Source organism: Xyrauchen texanus, chromosome 36, assembly GCF_025860055.1.
Source record: "Xyrauchen texanus isolate HMW12.3.18 chromosome 36, RBS_HiC_50CHRs, whole genome shotgun sequence".
In the NCBI taxonomy this organism is placed as follows: Eukaryota; Metazoa; Chordata; class Actinopteri; order Cypriniformes; family Catostomidae; genus Xyrauchen; species Xyrauchen texanus.
This window is the reverse complement of record NC_068311.1, coordinates 14,078,958-14,105,933: the sequence shown is the minus strand read 5'-3', so window position 1 is coordinate 14,105,933 and position 26,976 is coordinate 14,078,958. Positions and strand designations below refer to the sequence as shown.

Here is a 26,976-nt window from a genome sequence, read left to right as displayed (position 1 = left end):
AGGAGGCGGACTCACAAAATAGCAGACTGGACAAGAGGCCACGTGTCGGCGGCAGGATTAACAATGGTCATTTCACAGAGGAATGGCCCTTTCTATCCTCCGTTTGTCTCGAACCCCCAAAAGACCTTCTAGCCACTTAGCGCCAGCCCTCTCCTTGACATTTAACCTCTGACAGCTCACAGGTGCTGGCCCTACAAATGCGTACTGTATGACACACACATATTCAGAACTCTGACACGAGAAAGAACAAGCTCCAAAAAATTTCCGTACAAAACACGCCATGGCCACAAACACCCTCAAGTCTCTATCCATGACCTACCACTTTCACCTTCTTAAAGGCTAGGAGAAAAATGAGAGCAGCTCATGTTAGGAAACACTTTCAATTTGTCTCAGGGTAATATACGAGGTATTGCCTTAAAGACAAATAGCATCCCCCTCTGTTTCCTTTATCACTGTCAAGGCAATTAATAGGCCAAGGACCCTTTTACTGGGTTGCCAGACAGAGGGCAAGATGAGGATCTCTCATAGAAAGGCCAACACTACCTACAATGTACTATCACCACTATCAGAATGCATGGAGGTTAGTACATGTATCTGTTTACTGAAAGGGTTTGTATTTATCAGTTAGTAATTTCATATGGTTCAATGCTGGTTATGGGTTCATTTAAAAATTAGATTTGTGTTGCTGTATTTTTTCAAACATGCATTTTTTTTAGCTTTAAAGTGAGGCATTTTGCACTACCTTTGTATTGACAGTCCTCAATATTCATTAAAACATCTTTTGTGTTACGCATAAGAAAAAAAGTAATGCGTTTTAGGAATGCCACTAGGATGAATAAATGGATCCTTTTCACAGATTGTTATTATGCATTTCAGTCTTATTTAGCAGTGTAAATCTAGCAAATTGTATTTATTGTAATATTTTATACATTATTTTTTGTGTCAATTAATAACATTATACTTTGTGTCATATTACCTGGCATTAATGACAAGAAACAAAAGTTGCTAAAGTTACGATAGTGTTTCTAATACAGCTTCTGAGAAAGACACTTTCTTTTGGAAAGTTTTGAAATTGCAATAGTGTATTCTTTCTTTAATTTATGTAGCAAATGGGAATGCAAAAACATTATTTACTGTGGTCTCCAATTCACCACTAGATGTTTACCTTGCTATTCTAACTCTGGAAAAGCGAAAAGGCTCCATTATTACAGAATTTTCATTTTTGGATTAACTAGTGCTTTAAAAAAGTTAGTCAAGGACACCACAAACTAGAGTTGGGGTACACGAGTTTGGACTCGGACTTGAGTTCGAGTTTGTCTTTGAACAAGGTGCCATCAAGCTCTATGAAGACAGTTGCATATCTTTAAAAACATGGCCATCGACCAATTAGCTTGGGTTAAATAGGGTTAAATAAGGCAGATTGTAACTAAACTTGCTAGGCCTATTTGTCTGTTGGCCCAAGAGGTCTGTGCAAAATTTGAAAAACAGAAAGGACCAGAAAGGACCTATCACATTTTACAAGCATGTAAATCATAGTATATACCACTGTGTTTCACAAAGAAACACATTATTCATACCATATTGTAGACCTCCTCATTCTGAACAACTTTGCCTTAAGGACCATTGGTGTGAAATAAAAACTTTCAAGAAATATTTGAGATTTTATTAAAATAATACTTTATCATCCTAGTCCTAGGCCATTCACCCGATCGGAACCAAACAGTGCAGAAAGATTCTCTGGAGTCCCAAAATGAAGAATTATCAAAAGAATTTAGACATTTTTATTTATCGTCACATTGTATTTATAAGCCAAAAAGTTTGTTATGGGCATGGCCACTTTTACAGAAATGGTTATAACTCTTGACTGGAATCAGATATTGTTACCAGATTTGGTACACATATGTATGCAGTCATTACAAGGACACACAAAAACAATTGTGCATTTCCACCTCTTGGTGGCACTATAAAAGTAAAATGGATGTAACTATGGATCAGCTGGGCCGATTGACTTGAAATTATACATGCAGTAATTTAATTTTAAATAAAAATAAATTAAATTGAATTAACAAATTGAAAATGAAGTAGAAATAAAAACAAAATGAAAATTCAAAACATAATAACTGTGGTTGTAATGACAAATGCAGCTTTCACGTTCTTTATTCTATGTTTGAATGGAGGGGAAAAAGCAGCAAACAATGTCAACAGAACACAAAAAGAATTGTGTTGAAGGACAGTTTTGTCTTCATACACCTGAAGTATTTGCTTTCATTCTGAAACCACTTTGAAGTCTGTTCAGCAGGATACTAATCAAAAAATGTATATATGAAATTCAGCAAAGATGTTTTCGTTACATTTATATTGAAAAACTTTTTTAGGGTTGTGAAGTTTAAAATAAGCTTAAAATATTGATGTTGAGTTTACGGTTACAATTTTAATACAGATTCATTCATACTCGACTCAGACTCAGCCTATTATGAATTCGGTCTTGAGTCCGACTCGGCCCCTTTTGGACTCAGACTCAACTCGGACTTCATAGTTTAAAACCTCAGACTTGACTCAGACTCGACTAAGTTGGACTTGAACCCAACACAATCACAAACCATCACTAGGATGCATTCATTCACCTGTATCAACTTGCCATTTGGCTTTATAATGTCATGACAATGAAAACCAAAGTGTGCCTTGTAAGTGGAAGAAAAAAAATCTCCCACCTTATTGCACAAATGAGATTTTACAGAAGTGGACATTTACGTTTAAGTGTGTGTAAAAAAAACGATAAGGAAGGCCGGATCTTATACAAGATGATAAAACACTGATGATATCCGGATGGATTTTTGCATTTCACAGAGGAAGAATTGGATGTTATCTGTGCCTGGGGCCATAGCCTGTCCCTGCTCACCCACGGACACTGAGCTAATCTCTCTGTGCATTACCCAATAACATTCACAATGTGTGGAAAACAGATGGAATACATATTAGCAGCCCATTTTAGATTATTTTATATAAAGATTCCATGATAAAGCATTTAATAACAGCTTAAATGAAACCAGATTAACATAGATTTTCAATATATTTTGTATATTATTTATGTTATTTTTAAAACAACATGATTAACATAATTTGTTCCTGGAAAAACATTCTAATCAACAAATAATTTCCATATAGTGTCATGGCTATGATTGGCTGATAGGAAAGCTAATATATTATTGCTACTTTTTTGTTCTGCATAAGAAAGTCAGGTCTAGACATATGATGACTACATAATGACAAACTATAAATGTCTATGATGGGGCAAATATGTGTCTTTACTTATGTAAGTGTAAGTGTATGTATGTGTATGTATGTGTGCGTGTGTGTGTGTGTGTGTGTGTGTGTGTGTGTGTGTGTGTGTGTGTGTTTGTGTGGGAGAGTAAATGAGAGAGAATTGGGTCTCCTATGTTGTGGGCCTTTCAGCTAGCCCTAGCCTGATCTCCGACGGCTGCCTGGGTACTTTACATGTCTCATTTGAATATATTGATTGGGCCATCTGTAAGCCATTTATCTCTTTCAAAGGACCGTTAGAACAAGCCACCCCACCTTCCTACCCGCCCACCCCTGTGTCTCTTCTCACATTTACAATCGTACACGCACGAATGCTTGCACAACTGCACACATGTGCGTACGCACCCACAAACACATGGACACACATGCATGTACACCTCCTCCACCTTTAGATACACACAGATGAACACATATGTGCATCTAAACAAAGCCACCGCTCAAACAGGCTTATGTACAAATTACGATAATGGAGATCGAAGATGCGACAAATGAATCAATACATAATAACTGACAGCAGGAAAATCATTACAGAGACTTTATTCAACCAAAAGCGTTACATAAGGCTCTTTGTGTGAAGTGAGACTGATTTAGAGCCATGTATAGTGCTGTTCTATATATATATATATATATATATATAGAGAGAGAGAGAGAGAGAGAGAGAGAGCTTCCTTTCTATGCCTAAAGAACCATACATGACACTTTTGGTTGAATTCACTTAGCTGTACTGGAAAACTGTAGGATGCTCCCTTGCTTCCTATTTAGTTAATGACTCAACCTCCAGTGTGCTGTCTGTCTGCGCTGGTCTCAGAACATGGTACTTTTTTTTTTTTACCTTAGTGGTTACAAAGCGCTTTACACTGTGTCCCATTCACCCATTTACATAGACACTCACACTTGTACACAAATTACGGCAGAGCTGCCATGCAAGGCACTAGCCTGTCATTGGGAGCAACTTGGGGTTCTAATCGAACCGCCAACCCTGCAATTAGTAGCCGACCCACTCTACCACCTAAGCCACAGCCACCCAACAGTTCAAAATGCAGCTTATTTACATCCTATTTGCATTTAAAGCCTCTAAAAGCAACATGTTTCAGCTTTTGGATGAACCTTTTGAATCTCAATGTGTTTAGCAGAGTGGCGTTTCTTGATAAATCAATAATATCTTAAAAATGCATTTCGAATAGAATTAAATACTCTAATATTCTGACTCAAATAGATTTCAATGTAAAAATTAATTCGGTTTCTTACAAGATGTAGTTATGTTGCCGTTCTCCCAAAGACAAACTCGCTGTGATCGATGCCATGTAGTTTTGTCACATGACTCATCCACGCATGTCTACACAGGGACGCACAAAGATATATTTATTTTCTCAAACTCAAGGTAACTTTACAGATAATCAGGAAATGTTTTGGGAAATTTCAAGCATTCCTTCATTCCTCAAAACAAGGAATGGCAAATCAAACAAAAGTAAAGTATGGAGTGCCACAGGGATCAGTTTTAGGGCTTTTATCCTTGTATATGCTTCCCCTGGAAGATATTATCAGGAATCGTGTAATAAATTTCCACTGTTAGGCCGATGATACCCAACTTTATATTTCTTCAAAACCTGACAAAAGCAGAGTGTATCAATGAAATAAAAGATTGGATGGCCAGAAATTTCCTTTAAAACAGAGTTACTAATTATTGGACTAAAAATAAGCCACTAAAATATAATTTGACTCTTAGTGAATGTACTGTTACATCGTCTTACATCGTCAACAGGGAGTACATTTTATACCAATCTGTCCTTTGAAAAACAAATGACCAATGTTTGTAGAACATCATTCTTCTACCTAAGAAATACTGCTAAATTAAGACAAATGCGCTCTGTTGCTAATGCGAAAAATGTTCATCACCTCAAGACTAGATTATCGTCATGCATTACTGGGAGGAGGTCCTGCAAGATCAATAAATACATTTCAATTGGTTCAAAATGCAGCCAGAGTGCTGACTAAAACCAAGAAATATGAACATATTAGCCCTATTTTGTCATCATTACATTGGCTACCTGTTAAATTTCGTATTAATTAAAAAATTATTTTAACTACGTGCAAAGCTTTGAATGGTCTAGCAACACAGTACTTAAGTAACCTTCTATCACGCTATATTCCATCACGTTTGTTATGATCGCAAAATTCTGGCCTGTTAATAGTTCCTAGAATATTAAAATCCACAAAAGGAGGTAGATCCTTTTCATATGTGGCTCCTAAACTATGGAATAGTCTTCCTAACACTGTTCGAGATGCAGACACACTCACTCAGTTTAATTCTATACTAAAGACTCATCTATTTAGCCAGGCAAACACCTAATTTATCCTTCAACTCACAATTAGGCTGATTTTGTTAGATATGCCGGAATCAGAAACCAAAAAAAATTATCAACAAGGACAATGCATCTATGTGAACTTCTGCAGTTAATCCAGGATGGACTTCAAAGACACATTAGTCATTAATTTTACAGCTCATATAAAATCTTTGTTTAAACACTGACCCTTAACACTTACTTAGTTTACTTACTATACATAAGTAATATTGGCATTATGTTCATGCATTTACTTTTATGCCTTTATGCATTTGGCAGACACTTTTACCCAAAGCGACTTACAGTGCACATAATACAGGGACAATCCCCCCAGAGCAACCTGAATTTAAGTGCCTTGCTCAAGGACACAATGGTGGTGGCTGTGGGGATTGAACCAGAGACCTTCTGATTAACAGTTATGTGCTTTAGCCCAGTACTCCACCACCACTCCAGAATGATGTTAGCCAGAGGGGATCTGGCCCCCACGTCTGGCCACTCTGCCATAAAGCACAGATCGGTGGAGTGTTGCAGTGATGGTTGTCCTTCTGTAAGTTTCTTCCATCTCCACACATAATCTCTGGATCTTAACCAGAGTGACCATTGGGTTCTTGGCCACCTCTCTTCCCAAGGCCCTTCTCCCCGATTGTTAAGTTTGGCCGGGCGGCCAGCTCTAGGAATAGCCTCCCATAGATCTGTGCCTCAACACAATCCTGTCTCTGCAGGCAGTTTCTTTGACCTCATGGCTTGGTTTTTGCTCTGATATTCATTTTCAGCTGTGAGACCTTAAATAGGCAGGTGTGTGCCTTTCCAAATCATGTCCAATCAATTGAATTTGCCACAAGTGTATTCCAATCAAAGTATAGAAACATCGCAAAGGTGATCCAGAGAAATGGGATGCGTAAGAGCAAAATTTCAGGTGTCAACGCAAAGGGACTGAATACTTTCTGAATGCACTATATATATATATATATATATATATATATATATATATATATATATATATATATATATATAGGATATGTAACAAATGATTGCACTGGTATGATAAAGGCAGCTGTTTTGAAGGGATAATTCACCTAAAAATAAATTTAGATTTTTGGGTGAACTATCTCTTAAATCTCCACATATAACAATCCTCTCAAAGTATTCATGTGCTATTGTAAGTGTGCAGAGCTTTATTATTATAGTTAAACCAAGGTTGAACCTACCCATTGTATCAGGGGGCAGGGACCCATCTGCAAGCAGCTGTTATTAGTTAGAGATGCCCAAGCTCTGTGAATAAAGCAATCGTACCAGCCGGACTGACTGTGAGCTGTGTGAAAACCTTTTTTTTACTCTTCTGTTGGCCTGTGGCCAGCTGTACAGTGGGCTAGACACCAGACGTAGTGTTCAAAAGAACTGGCCTTGTGTTCATTGCTTCTCTCTGCTTCATTTGGCCTGTCTATGCTTATACATCATCAGTGTGTGCGCTGGAATCAGCTGATACAGCACAAACCGATTGGCTAGATTCCATTTTCATGCCCAACTTTATAAACACATTGAGAGGCTCTGGTCTCATCGGGTGATACTGGGAATGGCAACAATCACGGTGATTTCTCACAGCATCATTTGAATTTTTACTAGTCAAGCAGAGCTGATGATGACCTTTCTCTGGTGCGTAAGTGCAGCCCAGCAGATGGTGGAAAATTGGAAGGACTGTCTGGGCCATACGGAGCATATGCAGTGAGTTTGTGGAGCCCCGGCGTAGTGCGGTGGAGCCCGGGACGTGGACGCCCGCCCGGTGAGACTGGCACAGCTTGCTGACATTGGCACGATGCAAAGGTACAGCACACCACCCTCTGAGTGCCTTTCTTCCCTTCTCATCCCTCGTTCAAACACAACCCCACTGGATTGAACAAAACGAAGAGGTACTTAACCCTGTGATAATCATATTTAGAGAGAGACAATGAGAGTTTTTTCATGGCTGGGACATTAATCTCGGTTAACCTGAGGACTGGAATTGTCAGTGGCTTGAAACAAACCCAGACCCTGGTTGGTGTACGCGATAAAAATCAAATCAGTATAGTTTTTGGTTATTTGACTGATTATGATTCTATTAATTGAATCTAAGGGACAGCATATATTATTGCTGCGGTGAGTAGTAACAATTTCTTATAACTTTTTCACGATTTGTAATTAAATTTACATTCACTACTTAATTTAAATTGATCATGTGATGTGAAAAATGTCCAAACATATACTGTAGTCTCTCAAGTTATTTAAGGTCTTTAAACAGCCTGATCTCATGAAATTTACATGACAACAGCAACATTTTAGCTAATTTAAATGTAGCAAAATTACATGCTTCTTTATACATGGTCCAGGCCAAAAATCAAGTGAAATTATTTTATAATCAGACAAGATTTTTAAGGTGAATAATATATTAATGTTTTAATGAGTAAAATAAACCTCCCTACCAAAAACCTTAACCTATGCATAACCAATAGTGTCTTAAAAGATAAATGAGAGGTGAGCAAAAGAGACATACCTACCCTAAACCAACAGGTATACCTAACCAATAGTGTTCTAAAAGTGAATTAGAAATGAAAAGCACATTTACTGAAGCAATCACTTCATATCATGTTGCCTCTATTGCACTTCCTTTTTATTTTTGAGCATGCTTGGTTGGGCTTGATGCTCAGTCTTTGAGTCCAACACTCTATCAGGTGAGCTACCTTGGAAGTTAATCACATTGAAATGAATGTGAAAATGTCGGTGGTTCTGTAATACAAGTGTTAAAAGTTATTGTTTTTGAAATGTTGCTTTAGAGTGTTTTTATATAACATAGCAGGGTGTGAGTAATAGAGTGAAAAATAAGTTATTATAAAGTCATCAACAGCTATAGACCTGTGATTTTTGTGAAAGTGAATAAAACGCAATAAAACTGTAGGGCCTCTAGTGTTCATTTCACCAGGAAACGTCAGCAAAATGTAGTTGTAGTAATGTTCATTCTGTGAGACTAGGTTGTCATAAAAGCTGCATGCATATAATAACTATAAAATAAATGTAAACGTAAAATGCTGTTTTAATTAGTATAGCATATCACACCACTTTTAATTCAGCATGATCATACTGAAAAACAACATGTTACTTCCAAAAGTTCATGTACCCTGAAATCATCCCTATTCTTAAGAATTCCTAACAAGTGCCATCCCCTATTAAATTTTTTTTCATCAATTAAAATGTGATCACCTTTCTCTCTGGCACTACTGTATTGTGCGGAAATGCAATTTTGAGGTTGCATTTTCACTCTAAAATTAAATTTTTACTGCATTGATGGTTAGGTTTAGTGTTGCGGGTGGGGATGGGCTAGTAGGCTCAATAAAATATTGACTGTATAATATCGTTGTGATGAGGAGGAGGGCATGGCCGGGCCATGATGGAACATGGCCGGCACTGAATCAGCTGATTAGCGGGAGAACGAGATAAGGGGCAGCCGGAGACATCGGTTCGAGAGAGAGTGACGCACATGGCCGCGCTGCACATTTGTTTTTGTTGGTTTTAAGTTTACCATTAAACTTTATGTTTACTGTTTAGCCGGTTCCCGCCTCCTCTTTGCCTGTCCTTTATGTGTTACAATAATTTACAACTAAAAATGCAACTCACTTTTGCCACCACTCTGTGGACATTTTAACCGGAAACTGGGAAAGTACAAATTTGTACAAAACAACTTTGGTCTATGGGGAATGGTTTCCAATTTCAGTATGCTTAGACCAATTTCAACAGCAGCACATTCGACCAACTGCAGCCGAATTCCCAATGCAGTGTATTTATTTTATTTAGGACTCCCATTTAAAAAATATTCATATGATAATTTATATTACGTCACCCAGTGGAAAGAATTTGAGTTTCCCCTCTGTCTCTCACTTCGACGTTGTGTCGAAGAAGCGACACTAGGGGTCTCTCGAGAGCCTTTCGCATCTCTAAACTTGAGAAAAGGCCAATGAGAAATTGGCAGACAGAATATGTATGTTCCGCCCCTATGGGTAAAAAGGGAGGGAAATATGCGTCTGTCCATTCAGATTTTTCCTTCGGAGCCAAGCGGTTGGTTGTGTGATCAGCAAGCTGTATTCACTGACTGTTCACTCATCTCTACAAGAGCGTATGCTGTTGGATCTACGGAGCATATCAGCGGCTTTCTCCTTCTCTGCACACAGTGCAGCTTTGCCCCTTGGCGCTTCGACAGCGCTGTTAAAAGATAATATTTTCCTAAAAGACTTTATTTTCTCTAAAAGAGCAATACACAGCGGCGTTGAACATCCTTTTCAGGACGCGTCTTTATAAAGATGCCTTTCCGCCCCTGTGTATATCCTGGATGCGGTCAAGTTCTCTCCGCTCCTGACAGTCACAGACGCTGCCTCGTGTGTCTGGGCAGCGATCACACCGAGGCAGCATTTGTGAATGGTTCGTGTTCTCACTGAAAGAACCTTACCATGGCAATGTTATGGTCGTGGCTTTCCTTACTAAAAAGGAACGCCACTTCAGCCACCCCCCACGTCGCTCCTTCTTCCCACATGATTGTGGACGACCCAGATGGCGATGGTGGCGATTTGGGGATGGCAGCGGGCTCGGTTTCGCCGGATAGATCCCACAAACCACCCGCCCCCCGTCACGCTCGTTGAATTCTGCCTGGGGTCGGGGTGACAGCGGCTTGCCTCATGCCCAGTCTGTTTAACCCCTTGAGACCCCCATCAGAGAGTGTTCCTGCGTCTGACGTGGAAGACTCGATTGGGTTGCCACCTTCGGGTCGGCCACCAACAAACCTCCTCACTCATCCGCTCTCACTACCCTCGATGGCGGAGTAGCATCACTGACCATGCCATGGCCCTCCTGCAAGTTCACCAGGCTAAGGCACTCAAAGATCTACACTTTGGTAATCCTGACCCCGATGTGTTGCAGGAACAGTGCTAAGTGACCGACCTCGCCCTCAGGGCCACGAAGGTCACAGCACAGACACTCGGGCAGGCGATTGCCACCCTCATGGTCCAAGAACGACACTTTTGGCTGAACCTGGTCGAGATGCGAGACATGGACATGGCACGCTTCCTCAACGCCCCTGTTTCCGAGTTCGGTCTCTTCGGCGACACCGTGGAGGACTTCACTCAGCAGTTCTCATTTCTCACATCATGTCCTCCTGCGGCTTCCAGAAAATGCCCAGCTCCGACTCAACCTGGGCCCAGCTCTCAGCCCCAGTGGCAAACGCCCTGCAGGAAGCGCACACCCACCCCCCATCTCCCGAATATCCTCGAGGACCCGGAAGGTTCCCAAGCGTTCCTGAGATGGACAACCCAGGGAACGAGATGATTCAGTTCGCCAGGCCCCCACCCCCTTTCGGCGGCATCTGCTCACTCAGGACGACTGGCCCACTCGGACTTGGTTCTCGGAACTCGTACTCCTCGTGACAGCCCCTCCCTGGCGAATTCCCCTGAGGAAGGACCTTCTCTCTCAGGGACGGGGCATCCTCTGGCATCCGTGCACAGACCGGAACCACCACCTGCCATTACAGACATGATCAACCATGCCTGAGCTCCCTCTAAATGATGACTTTAATGATGACCACTGAAGTGGCGCTTGTTTGCAAATTGGTGTTCTTCCAGGTCCGAATACCCATAGAGGGGCACAGTCGGGTCAGTGCTCCCTCTCCTTGAAGACGGCCCTCCTGATCGTGCTCGCTTCCATCAAGAGGGTTGGGGACCTGCAAGCATTCTTGCAGACACTCATTTCATCCTAAGACCGCGACCGGGCTACGTGCCCAAGGTTTCTACGACCCCATTCAGGGACCAAGTAGTGAAACTGCAAGCTCTGCCCCGGGAAGAGGCAGACCCAACCTTTTCGTTGCCGTGTCCAGTACGTGTCCTGCGTACTTATGTGGACTGCATGCAGAGCTTTAGATGTTCTGAGCAGCTCTTTGTCTGCTGTGGACAGCGGAAAGGGAACACTGAAACTGAGGTTTCAATAGTAACCTAGACTATATACTGCATCTGAGGCTGAAGAGCAAAAAAAAATCAGGCAATGGAGAGCAGTTGCATTGTATGCTGTATGGTAATGAAGGTCACAGTTTCCAATTCTGCTGTCACAGAGACCATTTGAGTGGCACCTCCTCTGACTGGTGTGTTCACACACCTAACATTAGATCTGCAAGCATCTTATTGTACTGTGTCCTTCCTCCCCATCACTCTGCATCACTAGTGCTCTGTCTTACTACCAGATAGCATTCCTTTTCTCTTTCCATCCTTCCCCCCACCCCACCCCCCGGATGTCAGCGTCTGTACACAATTCCTGCACTGCAAATCCTTCAACTGGATGGATGAACATCCACAGCCCATTCATCATCGCTCTTATCCCCTGCCCTCACCACTGTTTTTACATCATCCTGTAGTCGACTTGACAAGTGATGTCCGAGTCTCTTTTTCACTTTCTTTTCCTTCTTCTTCGTTCTCCCAACCCACTGTTCATATCTTCCTGTCACTTTCGCATTTTCCACTGTGCACCACTGGGACCAGTGTGGCACCATCCACTCTAACAGTAAAAGGCCTATAAAAAGCTAACATACCGAAGAAGGGGTAATGATGAAATTTAACTGCTTGCCTTGATGCACCTGGGGTCCGGGGTGGCCCGGGGCCTTAAATCGCTTCCCCCATCCTTGCCAACGGAGGACCCAGTGTACTGAACCAGAACTGCCCTGCCGAGGTCAATGCCACTGCAGAGGGGGTGAGTTATTTCATTTTAAAGATGTGATATAGATTTTGTGGGATCTCATTTGAGCCTGAATAAAAGAGCCGGCCAGAGGAAGTCTGAAATATGAAGGTGGATGGGAGACTCTCTCAGAAAAAGACAGCAACAGTAGTGCTATTTAACCTGCAGAGGAGCAGATGACTACTGGATACAACATTGCATGCTGGTCCTTATACTTGCCCTGTGTTCATACTGACATTAACAGATAATCGGAATGTTCAAGAGAATAGGAAATCATTATATACATTTTGTGTAAAATATAATGATACTACTCTTTTCACATACTTCTCCACTAATCCACTGTATGTCAATTTGTATTGTAAGTATAGTGCCTATTAGCCTGACGCAAGGTCTGTTCCGAAACTTAGTGAGCTGCCACACTGTCTTCGTTGGCAGACCTGCAGTGTACTAAGACTACCCAGATGATGTACTTATTCAACTAAAATAACTCAGTGTGAACATTTAGTGCACACAAACTTTCCCTACATAGCAGAAATGGAGGCGATATAAGTCTACAATGCTTGCCTGACAAAAATATTGTCAAGATTGCAGATTTGAAATTTCTGTGGAGAAGACAGCACCTTACAAATGTGAGTTGAATGCTTTAATATCACCCCACTTGATGCAAATTAGGGTTGCAACGGAGATTTTCACAGTACGATAACCATCTCAGAATATATCAGGGTATCACGGTATGCGGTATTACACAATTATTATTATCAGTTACAATGAATCTTAAAGGAGTGAAAAAGAAGGTATTTTTTGGTTGAACAATCGCTTTATTATAATTGAAACTTGAAACCGTTATTTTATTTTATGGAAATATGTGTAAAAAATCTCCCTTTTGAAATAAAATAAATAGAATAAATAAGAAAGCTAACAGAATTATAATAATAAACTGAATTATAAACATGGTAAAAAAAGTTTTACTATAATGTGTTTGTAAAGGGATTCATGGAAAGGAGGAGGTAAGAACTGGCTTGACAATTAAAATAATAGTTTAATGAAAAACTAAACAAAAAGACAAACACACAAAGGTACATAATACACATTGAACATGCACTACAGAATTATGATTATTATTAATGGAAATTCTGTCATCATTCACCATCATGTTGTTCCAAACCTGTATAACTTTCTTTCTTCCATGCAACACAATAGAGATTTTAGACAGAATGTTGCCTGAGTCACTATTTACTTTCAGTGAATGTTTATATATATATTTTTTTTTTTTTTGAAAGTGAATGGTGACTGAGACTGTCAGTTCCTAACATTCTGTCTAACATATTTTGTGTTCCACATAATTAAAATCCTAACACTGGTTTGGAACACATGAGGGTATAGAAATTATGACAGAATATTAAATTATGGCTGAGCTATCACTTTAAAGAGATAGTTTGCCCAAAAATTAAAATTCTCTCATAATTTAATCACCCTCATGCCATCCCAGATGAGTTCTTCTGCAGAACACAAATTCCGATTTTTAAAAGAATATTTTTAGCTCTGTAGGCCAAAATTGTGATGCTCCAAAAAGCACGTAAAGGCAGTATAAAAGTAATCCATAAGACTCCAGTGGTTAAATCCATGTCTTCAGAAGTTATGATAGGTGTGCGTGAGAAACAGATCAAAATTTGTCCGTTTTTGCTAGACGGCAGGGGCGATATGCAGAGAAGAATGTGAATCACCAAAAACACAAGAAGAATGTGAAAGTGATCTGTTTCTCTGTTTCTCGTCCACACCTATCACATCACTTCTGAAGATACTGATTTAACCACTAGAGTCTTATGGATTATTTTTTAGAGTCTTAAAAATGTGAAAATGTCCAAGGAAATTTTATATAATGCTGAAATATAATACCTTCTTTTGCTATTTCATAGCTTTTAAAGTAGTGCGTGGATTCTTATTTCAGTGTAGTTACAGTTTTCAGTGTCGCAAATATTTAGATCATTAGTTCAGTACAGCAGTACTGCCACTCTCTAAATGCAGGGAACGCAGCCTACGTAGGGCACCAACCCTGATCTTGGAACACTCGTGTCTGAAAACACCCCATTCACTATATAGTGCACTATTTCAAGTTTTCGCTATTTTCTTGGAGTGTCTGAATTCTGAGTGAGCCACTTGTTCCCTATTTTTGTTCACTCATTCTTACCCACATTGCACTCTAATTTCAAGCGTACATTTCAAGTACACTCGATGATGGTTCATTTCCCACAATCCACCATGGGGAAGACGTACGAGCTGGGAGTTTACTGCTTCCTTCACTCTTGCAATGGTTTATTTCATGCTGAATGTAGTAAATTACTTTGTGACAAATCATTACTGGATTAAAATAGCATAATAAAATATAGAGAGACAAAATATACAGACACATTTTAAAATGTACTCTTTATTTGATCAAATGTATTTCCTCTTTATATTAACACACAGTATATTCCCATGGTTAGGTCAGTGTAGCAAGTATTAAATAATATTAATAATAATAACAAATTATAGCATTTATAAAAAAATAAGTACTCGCTGAAACACATCTTGAAACTTTAACTAAAACTGCCACTGTTGATATAAAACGAGGTCTAATAGATTCTACCTTTAGATTATTTCATATGAAACTATAACATTTTGTCAAAATATAACAGTTACTTTTACTCATGTAAAATCGTGAAAAATTTTGAAAGGTGATGATGTGTAATGAAAAGAATTATTAGCACATAGCAGAGTGTTGCTCTTTTCCTCCTCAGTGCTGTTTGGCATGTCGGGTCTGCCTACTGTTTGAGAGGTTTGACTTGACTTCCTCCGTAATGCTTTAAACTAGAAAAGTCTAACTAGAATTGAAATTGGTCATATCAGTTTTGAGGTCTGTGCTCCGCAATATCGAGGGAGGCCCGGTTGTTGCACACACGCGCCAGAGAGAAGCACAGATCATGATCACGAGCTGGTTCCGTTACACTTGTGTGAAAGTGCAGATGAGAAGCCTTTAGCTGATTGTGAGATTATCATTAATTCTGCCACAGCAGTCCTAAATAGGCTTTCACTTTGATATCTTCAATGGGAGAACCATGGCATTGTTCTTTCCCTGCTGTCCGCGACCCAGTCTGAATAGACCTGCGACCCACTTTTGGGTCACGACACACCAGTTGAGAAACACTGCTTTAACTCACACACACACTCACTTATGTCAGAACCCCTCGCCTCGCTTCTCTCTGACATTTTCTGTGTGTGTGGTGCAAGTTGAGGAGTCTGATAGGCAGTCGATGAGGAAAGGAGATGCGCACACGCAGGTGAGATTCTCCGTCCGGATGCATTTTTTCTCAATACCGTAGATAAGCAAATGTACATGGCATGAAAACCGTCAATTTTCATACTGTGGTATTCCGTGAAACTGATATACCGCTGCAACCCTAATACGAATATGTACTTCATTTGAGACACAAAGTGTTGGACTCTGGCTGGATAATGTTGGATAAAGCTAGCAGAAACACATCAAGTGAAATGGCACTTACATTTAACCGGAACATTTTGAATGCAAAACAAAGTTCCATTTTAGACTATTTTACTGTTTCAAAAATTCATACACAATATGGCCAGTAACAAAGTGTAAAATATAAGTACACAGTGTATAGTACATTACTTCTCATTAAAACACCACACATCCATCCATCCATCCATCGTCAACCGCTTATCCTGTGTACAGGGTCGCGGGGAAACACCACACAACTAAACAATATTTTGTCATAATGGCAACCTGCACAACCTGGTCTTTAGTCTGGATCATTATCATCTGAGTACTCTGATTTTGACTCCAAAGTCATTTTGGGTGTTGCTGCTATATCTACGGGAATATTCAAATAGTTAACTTGCTAATAGATTGCTTTCAAGCTGATTTAGAATATTTGAATGTCTATGCTTCAAAATCTGTCATATTTTTACAAAAGTTTAAAAAATACATTAGTTTCAGACAAAACTTTCTAAGTTTTAGTTTTTTCTAACTACAACTTGCTAAAATGTGCTAGCTATCTAAGTATTAGCCCTAGTAGTTTTCTAGCTAGCTGACTTAAAATATCTGATTGTCAGAGCTTCAAAATGTATCTGTCATACATTTTTTAAATATTGAAAAACTAAGTCAGAATTCCATAGGAAATGCATATGGGTATTTTTGCCCCACATTTAGCATTTTTTTTTTCTGAAACTCTCACCAAGAAATATGAAAATGACATTGGTCCACAGATAAGTCAATAGCAGTTCCCATTCAAAAATGGATCACCGATATTGACGTAATATTGATGTAAAGATCACAACATCAACTGGCAAACATTCTGCAATACTATATATTCCATGTCCTGTAATAGTACAATTAAATTGATTCAGTATAAATGTATACATAGAACATATATCACAACTCATAAACTACCAGATTGGATATATAGATAACAACAAATGTACTGTACATACGGTCCAACCTATGACAACGACTATTTCCATGCTTTTTTGCTCTGCCAACAAGTTCAGCACTTTTGGTCTGAGGTCATGAGCAGGCTATTGGAGATCCTTGGCCTCGGCATCCCAATGTGTCCCGAAGTAGCTTTACTTGGAGACTTATGTACACTAGCCATCTAAACACCTAGAACCATTTTTACTCATCGCACTGACTATAGCAAAAAAAAAATTATTACAATAATAATTGTACTCAATTAGAAAGACAGAACAAAACTTTAAATAAACCTCTGTCTTAATCTGCTAACAACGCACTGCAATATGGAAAAACTTATAGCATCTCTAAAACAAAAAACTGAAACCTTCAGTTAGACTTGGTCTCTTTTCTTCCAATATTGACAGACCTGATTCCCCGTTACATTTCAACATACAATCATAAACCCTGAAACAGAATCATGTTTGTATTTCATAATGTCAGTCGATAGCATGTGTCACCATATGCAATTTATTATATTGTTTCTTTCCATATATTTCATTTATCATTTGATATTCATTTTTTTTTTACTTTGTATCTGTCAGTTGCCCTTGGTTTGTATCTGAGAATCCTTGTTATGTCTTGTTTAGCATATATGGAGAAATAAAAAAAAAAGGAATATGTATATATATATATATATACAAGATTTTTTAAAGCTTTCATGGAGGATCAAGGAAATAAATGTTATAATTGATCAAATCTTTCAAACATCAGATCCCTTCGGGTCAATTTGTCCCCCTTTTTGCATTCCAGGTTTAACGATCACAAAGCTAGCATAAACATATCATGTTCTTTTGAAACTTTCCTATTATATAATATGCCAAAAACAGTATGTTAATGAAGTAGTATGTCCGAATCCTCAGTATTCATTGAACAGTAGCAGAAATATCTGGAAGACCTACTATTAGAAGGGCATCCTTAATCAAATACAGTAGCTACATACTGTACTCTGACAGTATTTGAACGCAGGGACAGAGTATTGTACATCACCTGACTAACAATGGCTAAAGCTAACAAAAAAAACATCATGTGCGTTTTAAACATAATTTCTTTCTACTGAAAAATAGTGAATACAAAAAAAAATTGTAAAATGACTTTTAGACAATGCTACCCTTGGGAAATTGATACACTAGATGACAGAGTTCATATAGTTTATAGTGAAAGTACATGTATAGTATCATTTGAGACAAAACTTAAGCCAGTTTTTTTTGCTGTCATACATTGGCTGTATCTGGCCCTCTCAGCTTGTCCAGCACTGTGAGAGTGTCAGGGCATGACTATTTTCAGTTCACTGACTGACTGGCCCATGCCCAGTGTCCCACAGTTGAGATCCTGGCACTCTAGTGCCCAAGGCCCGCCTCCCGCCTCCCACATGTCCCTTGCGACAGCACAGGCTCTTCTCTTTCTCTTTTAGCTCTGAGCCTCCTGGACTGCGGGTGTGGAAAATAGCCCTTTGATGGGCCAGCAGGGCTGGCAGAGGAGACAGCCATACTGCAGAGATGAACTGAGAGACAGAGAAATAAAGAGAAGTGTTTGGGGGGAGGGGGAAGAAGCAGTGTGCAGCCTCACTGGTCTGAGTCCACGCTGCATCATCTGTTCTTATGGAATGTAGTAATTCTAGTAAACAGCTATTGATACCCACCATAAAACTTTACTGTTAATAAGTTATTTTAGGGTGTTCAAGTTATTCTTGCATGAAAATAATGGATTACCTGTTTAGAGGCATAATATGTAGCAAGTTTGCATTGAATATAGCCTAATATAGATTCAATCCTGATAATGATTTTAATTTATTTGGCAGTTTTGAGTCTTGTGTTCAGTTGATCACGTTTGTACTACTATTTCAGCAGTATTGGGGAAGCTACTTCCCAAGCTACAAATTACTCAAAATTTTAAATATAGTCAAGAGATCCTTTACAATTAGTAGTTTAGTAGCTGTCAGAGGTATGGAAAGGAATGGAAAGAGGAAGGGAGCATGCAAGGAGCATGCAAGTACAGAAGGGGAGGAGAGGGAGAGGAGAGAGAGAGAGAGAGAGAGAGAGAGAGATGTAGCAGGTGCTGGATGATGTAAAGGGAATGAGAGAGGTTGGGGGGAGATGAACACAGAGAAAGACACCAAAATGACAAAGAAGGAGAAAGACAGAGAAATCCAGCCAACGTGGTTGTGGCAGAAGGGCCCCCTGCTTTTGATCTGCCAATTCCAATGTAATAACAGATAAATAGACAGGGCTCTCTGGGATACAATGGCAAACAGCTTGGGCCTGCCAAGGGAAAGCGAGCTAATGCTCTTCCTCATGCACAGCCCCTGTGGCAAGCCTGGCTCTCTCAGCCCCACTGTCACACTGAATGATAAAGCAGACAGATTGCTCAAAACGGCAGACACTTTGATACCCAGCAGCCCCTGAGGCGCAGCCAGAGTGCCTCTTTAGCCATTCACAAGTTAATGTGCCAATTTGTTTTCCAGCGTGCCTCAAGGAGAATTTATGGCGATGGACTGCGAGCAACTGGTAAATACGAATAAAATGCTCTTTTTGCAGCAATTTGTTTAATTAGCCACAGTGGGGATGGGCTCGTTGAGTTGGAGTGAGATGACCCTGAGAAGATGGCTCTGCAGATGTTCGCTGCATCTCTTTTAACGGTGATCTAAGCACTGCCATCTCCCCCTCTAATCACCCACCCTCAGAAGCACTGATCACTGCTTCCCTTACCCACTATACCCATGCAAGTTAGAACAGCTCCCAGAGATGTGTGAGGCATATTTACACATGTATAAACGATTTATTACACTGTTATAACAATTTGTGGTTCATTATTAATGTGCTCCATCATCATTTGGACAATATTAGAACAATTACAACCATCCAGCCATTGCATATTCATTTTATTCTTGAAAGATGATTTAAACCAGCTCTTACACTTGCAAGGGACCACTTTTTCCTAAAATATAAAGGCAGATTTTTATTTTTTGTATAAAGGCCCAATTTACAGTGAGATACATGGCAAGTGTGATATTATCAAGATACCGTGTTAGCAAAATTAATTAATTGACTTTCATATTGTCATTATACCCTCAAAAAAAAAAAAACTTTCTAAGACTTACAAATTTCAATTTCATAACACATTTTGTAATAAATTGAGTTATCTTTAACAAACTTAAATTATAAAACTTTAAATTGTATTTATTCAATTTAGCTTAAGTTTACACAATTCAATTTGATGCAATTTTTTTTTTAAATTGAAATACATAAATCTACTAAAGCCAAAAGAAATTATAAAAATATTATCTGTAAAATATAAAAAGTTCAATATTATAATTTAAGTGTATTTGTATAGCTTGTGCACAATAAATATTTCTCCAAAGCAGCTTTACTGAGGATATGGCCTTACAACCCCCAGTAGTGAGCAAGCTAAATGTTCAAGACATATTTTTCATCACAAACCTATATGTAGATATTTTTCTTAGGGGTAAATATTATGGCGCTCAATATACTAAAATAATCATGATTAATCTAACAATTTCCAATTAGTCTTTAGAAAGTTGAATGTAACAGTTATGTAACAGTGTCTTATTTATAAATGTATACTTTTTAATTTCCCCTGGACCCCCTAACACCCCCTTGCAGACCACTGGGGGTCCTGGGAAATTAAAAAGTATACATTTATAAATAAGACACTGTTACATAACTGTTACATTCAACTAAAAAAAAAAACAGAACTGCAGAGTATAAATGAAGCCAAATCTGAAAGGAACAGCTCTGCCAAACTGTGGTCTAAAAAGTACAGAGGCCTGTGGTGCTGTAGAGAGAGGTGTGTGGGCTCTGATGTCAGTGCAGGTCCCGAGTCTGTGTGTGAGAGGTGTTAATGGGCCCACGCAGGGCCACAGCTGAGCACTCTGCTCAGTCTCGACTGGTGCGCTCAAGGTCGAGGATTATGCCACGTCCTGTGACCAAACAGATGCTTCTGACAAAACACATCACACCAATAGAGACTCCTTCCCTCCCACTGTGGGGCCTCATTCAGAGCCAAGATAGAGGAGAGCAGCCACTCTTTTCAGCGTCTCCCACCTATGTACACACCCCAATCAATAAGGCACACTGATAAAGCTGGGAGAGCAGCCCGCTTCAGGCAAGCAACATGTGCCTCAGGGTTAGTCCTACACAAGCTGATAATACTCTTACAGACAGAACACTCTTCCCCTGTGTAGAAACATAAACACTGAACATCTGAAGTGACTTTAAAGCTGACTTTAAAGTTGAAACAGGCAGCGACACGCAACATGTCCATGGAGTTTAACACTTTTAATCACCATCAGTTAATACAAAATGGTCCTGAGGTGCAACATGTCATTTTTTTTAAGTACAAATATTCAATGTAGTCTCTTAATCAATGTTATTAAACTATTAGCCAAATGCTGTTTAAAATAGTTTCAGATGGAGTATTGCATGTCATATCACAGGAAATCAACTTTTCCATGTCAACAACCCACATACAATAAATAAATAAATACAAATAAAAAATTAACACACATGGCCCCAAAAATGTGAAGTGAATCCTTAAGAAAAATAAAGTAGATTACAGGACTAATTTCTTATCAGAACAAGGAACCCCACCCAATTTTCCCCCAGGGATCTTTGGTGATGCAGGCCACAGCAAGCATGGACAGACCCAGGGGAGGTGTACAGTGATAGGGAGAGAGCAGATGAATAGATGTGGTATACCCAAATGACAATCCTGTTGGACCCATGGCAAACCGCAATTAATGACCCATGCACACATTACAGGATGAAAAATGCCTACTGTCCAAGCGGTGCGGCTCTGCTTGGCAGCTGGAATTCTTCATTAATCCAGCTCTGCCATGTGCAGGAAGGGCTGGCAGACATACCACAGCAAACGCACACTCCAAACAGTGCAACACACTCAGAACAAAAACAACATGACCTATCATATGTATTGCTTATTAACTATTTAGTTATTGCATTGCAAACTCTAACCTATGCGGTAGGATATGAAATAAACTGTCCCCAGGAGCCACAGTGCAGATCATACAATACCAGTAAGCAGTTTGGACAGACTTGACTGAATATACAGGTATGTTTCTTATGATCTTAAAAATATTGTTATCAAAAGGCTAATGTTTAAATGCTTCAAATTAGCTTTGTAGACAAATACACACTCACTGAGAACTTCTATTAGGAACACTTTGGTCCTAATAAAGTGCTGATGTGGCCAATCCACACCAAGGTTCGACATGTTGTGCATTCTGAGATGCTATTCTGCTCACTATAATTATACAGAGGGGTTATCTGAGTTATCGTAGCCATTATGTCAGCTCAAACCAGTCTGGCCATACTCTGTTGACCTCTTTCATCAGGCGTTTCCATCCACAGAACCGCCGTTCACTGGATGTTTATTTGTTTTGGCACCATTCTGAATAAACTCTAGAGACCGTTGTGCGTGAAAATCCCAGGATATCAGCAGTCACAGAAATACTCAAACCAGCACGTCTGGCACCAACAATCATGTCACAGTCGAAGTCACAGAGATCACATTTTTCCCCATACTGATGGTTGATGTGAACATTAACTGAAGCTCCTCACCTGTATCTGTATGATTTTATGTACTGCACTACTGCCACAGGACTGGCTTATTAGTTGAAAGCATTAATAAGTAGGTGCACAGATGTTCCTAATAAAGTGTTAAGTGAGTGTAAATTGCACCTAGAAATAAAAGAATTGCCTAAAAAACATTTTAAATATATAAATAAACAATTTGATGAATTAAGCTAAAATATGAGATTTTAATTTGATTTCATTTATTTAATTTTTTTTCTTTTCGTCACCTTATTTTCCCCATACATATATATATTTTTTTTTTTTTTTTTTTTTTGATGCAAGTATTCTAAAATGTTGTTATAGTAAATAATGAATAGGTGTCTCCAAAATTTTGACTGGCTGAGATAAAAATGTATTAAGTTTTCTCCTGCAAGACTGTGTTTATAAACTTACATTTGTCCAGTACACAGACAGTGTTTCATGGAGGGCCGGTTCCATGGAGATGGACTAGCCCCTGACAACAGAACTCTCCCTAGTCCCATTACATTTACATTTATGCAGTTGGCAGACACTTTTATCCAAAGCGACTTACAGAGCCTTTGTTACAGGGACAATCCCCCCCCGGAGAAACCTGGAGTGCCTTGCTCAAGAACACAATGGTGGTGGCCGTGGGGTTCGAACCAGTGTCCTTCTGATTACCAGATTACCAGTTATGTGCTTAGACCATTACACCACCACCACTCCATTACAAACCCTTTTGACCTAGATTACTGTGAGACCAAATATGTCACAAATTCCTCTTCTAAATGCTCACATTTAATTAAACTTAATGCCTAGTTGCCAGATCACTGTGCATTTTATGAAACATACGAAACACACCTATGAAAAGAATGCAACATGTAAATAGTGGCTGGGTGAAATTGACTGCTTGCACAATTTATGAACCTATTTAAAAAAAAAAAAATAGGCACATAATCTAGAGATCTAAATTGAATACAGTGTGTAACTGCATGAAAAATCACATTAAAAGAGTCCGCTTATCATATAATTCCTATCTCCTATCTACATCAGTCCTATCTACATCAGGAGATACCACGTTATAAACAGACACATGCTGAGCCATGACAATTCTGGAATGTTCCCTGTGAAATTCAGGCCTTTCCAGGAAGGCACCAAACAAGTTCCCATCGTCAATAATAAACTTTTAAAGGCCCAGCTGCTCCTGTTGTTAATTGGCATTTATAAAGACTTTTTATTAAGTGACCAATTATCTAATAAGAGGATAAGTTAATTACCAAATTGTAAAACTGTTGATGAAAAATTGTGCAGTTTGTTTAAAAATTACTATTTGGGTCCCATGCAATGTGATTTAGCAGAAAAAGATAATTACAAGTAAATTATCTTCCTAAGGACCCTTTTATCAAAAGTTAACTAGTGCTCAGTGACAATTATTAAGACTTTAATTAAATATAGATGATTGTTTGGCAACTGAATCTATCTCAGGTTACATTTTCTGAGCAGTGGCAATGGATTTATGATATCAAGTTTGATATAAATGCCATGGGACATTCTTGTAATATAAGAGGACACCACATGAGCGATGCCATTATAAAAGAAATAGTTGACACAATAATTTAAAATGTACAACCTATATTTCTCTTTCCTACCATATATTAGCTATAGATGATATTATTATTCTATTTTATTGTAATTCATATTCATGTATATTGTACACTTATTATTTTATTAGCAAAGCAGGCACCTTATTATTTATTTATTTATAATAAATAATACTTTGTAAAATAAAAATAATATTTTTTTTAATTTTTCCAGTCACTGCTTTTTGTGTGTTTGTGTATTGATACTTTAGGAATACTGTATTTAAAAACAATCATGTCAAATTTTTTTGAGCTAAAGGTAAAAAACATTAAACTCACACAAATGCAATTGGTATCAATTTCAATGATCAAATTACAATCACCATTTTTGTAACTGTTTTCTAAAATGTTTGTGTGTGTGCTTGTGTGTCTGTTTGTGTTCATGTCAGTGGGTTCACACTGAGGGACACAGGTGGCTCAATCTCAACAGGGCTGTGGAGACAATTTGTCAAGACCCCTTGCCATGATTAACCTCCCTCCACATCAGAGCAGCAAAAAGTGGAAGAAGAGGAGGAAAGGAAGATGGAAATGACAGAGAAGGAAGATGAGAAAAAGGTGAAGCGAGAGGAAGCGAGTCAAGCAGGGAGAGGAAGATTTAGGAAGGCTAGGAAGGGAGGTGTAGCGGGAGGGACACGGTGTTGATGCCCCAGCGACTCTGAGCGGGTCGTCTCACACTCACATTTATCCCAGGAGTTCTTCATCCGGATCCTTTCCCAGGACATATCCCACAGCTCAGTGCCCGGGAGAAGTCTATGAGCACAGCTGAGGCAGCCTCCCAACTATGAAGTTCCCAGACATGGCTCTCTTTATCAGGAGAAAACACATTCATCAAAGCCCTCGTCGAGAATCTGAACGAGCGGCTATTCAAGCATTCCCTTGCTCAGCCACCAAAATCCTCTCGCTCGTTTGTATGTTTATCCTTCTGAGATAGGGATCCTCCATTGATCTGGAGGGAACCTCCCTACCTCTGAGAGCAATAAACATCAGAAGCTAAAACAAACAAAAAAAGTGGATAGTAGTCTAAATAATGGGGGGATGGAAGGCTCATAAAGGCTGTTTAAACCGAAGGGTAACCCACATATTTATTTGCATTTTGCACTGCTTGAATTTTCCGCTGTTTTTTTATTATTATTATTATTGTTTTCTATGTAAGCATGCACTGCATGGAAGTTTTTGTTAACAAGAACATCAACTTGTAAGCAGAGTTACAACACGTTCGGTCTGAACGGAAATTCATGGAGGCTCCAAAAAAAAAAAAAGGATAAACCTTGTGGCACTGGCAGTGTTTGTAGAGAGTTTAACAAATATCTTTGCCCCTCCACCCTTGTCTTCCCTCCTCCCTCTGTTCCTAGAGTCTACCCAGGATGTACATGGAGAGTGAGCAGCATGGATTAGAGTGTCAGTGCACTGGAGCAGACATGTGGGGGGGGGGGATTGAGAGGACACTGGCCCGGGCCCTGTCAGTCCATTAAGCAGGGTGTCTAACATCCCATTTCCCTCGCACTTCCTCCCTCCTAATCCTTTTATGCGAAACTCACTCAAGAGTAAGCATGTGTGAAATTGAGGACTTTCTAATACACATTGCGTGGCCCAGCTTGGCCACAGCGGCTAGAAGGGCATTGCTGGGGTGGCTTTATAAAACTGTGGCAAGCAGAATTATATCATAATCAACAGTGACTTTTCTGCTATGACTTTCAGTGGCATTGACATCCACACTGGGGCATATCGACCACTGTGCATTAAGACACGGAGAGCTAAGCATAGGGGGAACTGGTCGCGCTTGCTGAAGCCTGTCCCTAAACCTTTAAAACTCACTATCTTGTGAACGATGTGTACTTACAAACCAGTTAAATGAAGTCATTGTTCTTTAATCAACATTACTTTCGGATATCAACCATGCATGCCCTGCCTTACAAGTTGTTTTCCAAACATATTCCTCTTTCTGCCACCTGGCCTTCTCACAACTTATTTGCTACTCCAAATCTGTACATATGTAAAGTTTTAGATGCTATCAATACATTTGTATATGATTGTACGACCGATGTGTACTGACCGAACTAATCAAATGGAGTCATTAGCTGCATCCAAAATCACGTAAAGTCAGAGTATGTACTGCATGTACAGTAGTTAATAAAATATATCCTTTAGGTATGAAGATGTGTAATATAAATCCATTCCCGGAAATTAATTTCATTCAAGAACGTGGGTTGTCCCGTTGACCTGAAATAGATGACGTAGTATAAAAAACGGTGAAAATGACTAACTGTCTTGTTAAACATGTAAAAATGCAACCACAAGGAACAACTTTCTTGGTGTGTATATACAGCACTTACCATTGAATAGAGCCACACTTTTCACTGTTCTGCGATTTTTATATATATATATATACATATATATATATGTATATATATATATATATAGTAGCAAAAATACAAAAATGTAAAACATAAATGGGAAAGGAAGAGGCAGGAACAGGCTGAACAGTCAAAATAATATTTAATTTAAACAAAAAGACATAAACAAATACACATACACTGGCTGAATGTGTCTCTCTCGCTCGAACTGCCACATCCTGCTGCACTTATCCCTCTCCTTGCCCTCCTCCTCCAGGCAGCCGGAAGCGAGCCCCTACTCCCCTCGTGGACGGCGGACGTTCCTCTGCATCTAGGTGGCTGGCAGTGACTCCTCCGTCCCCCAGCAGACAAACCGCGGCTGCTCCTTTGGGTGGATGGCAGTGGCGAGGACTCCACGACAGCGCATCCCTCCACCTTCCCGGGCATCGGTAGCAATGTAACAAGGTTAAAATAGGAAAGGAGGAGGCGGGAACCGGCGGAACAGTCAAGATAATATTTAATTAAACAAAA

At 39.4% G+C, this 26,976-nt stretch overlaps 1 long non-coding RNA gene across 1 annotated transcript; it reads left to right on the top strand.

Moving 5' to 3' along the window:
* The first annotated feature begins 7,260 nt into the window (after positions 1–7,260).
* LOC127629432 (uncharacterized) lies at positions 7,261–24,620 on the top strand. The gene is made up of 3 exons (XR_007968766.1): positions 7,261–7,484; positions 23,063–23,163; positions 24,502–24,620. It is a non-coding gene; the product is annotated as an uncharacterized LOC127629432 (long non-coding RNA).
* Positions 24,621–26,976: the final 2,356 nt, after the last annotated feature.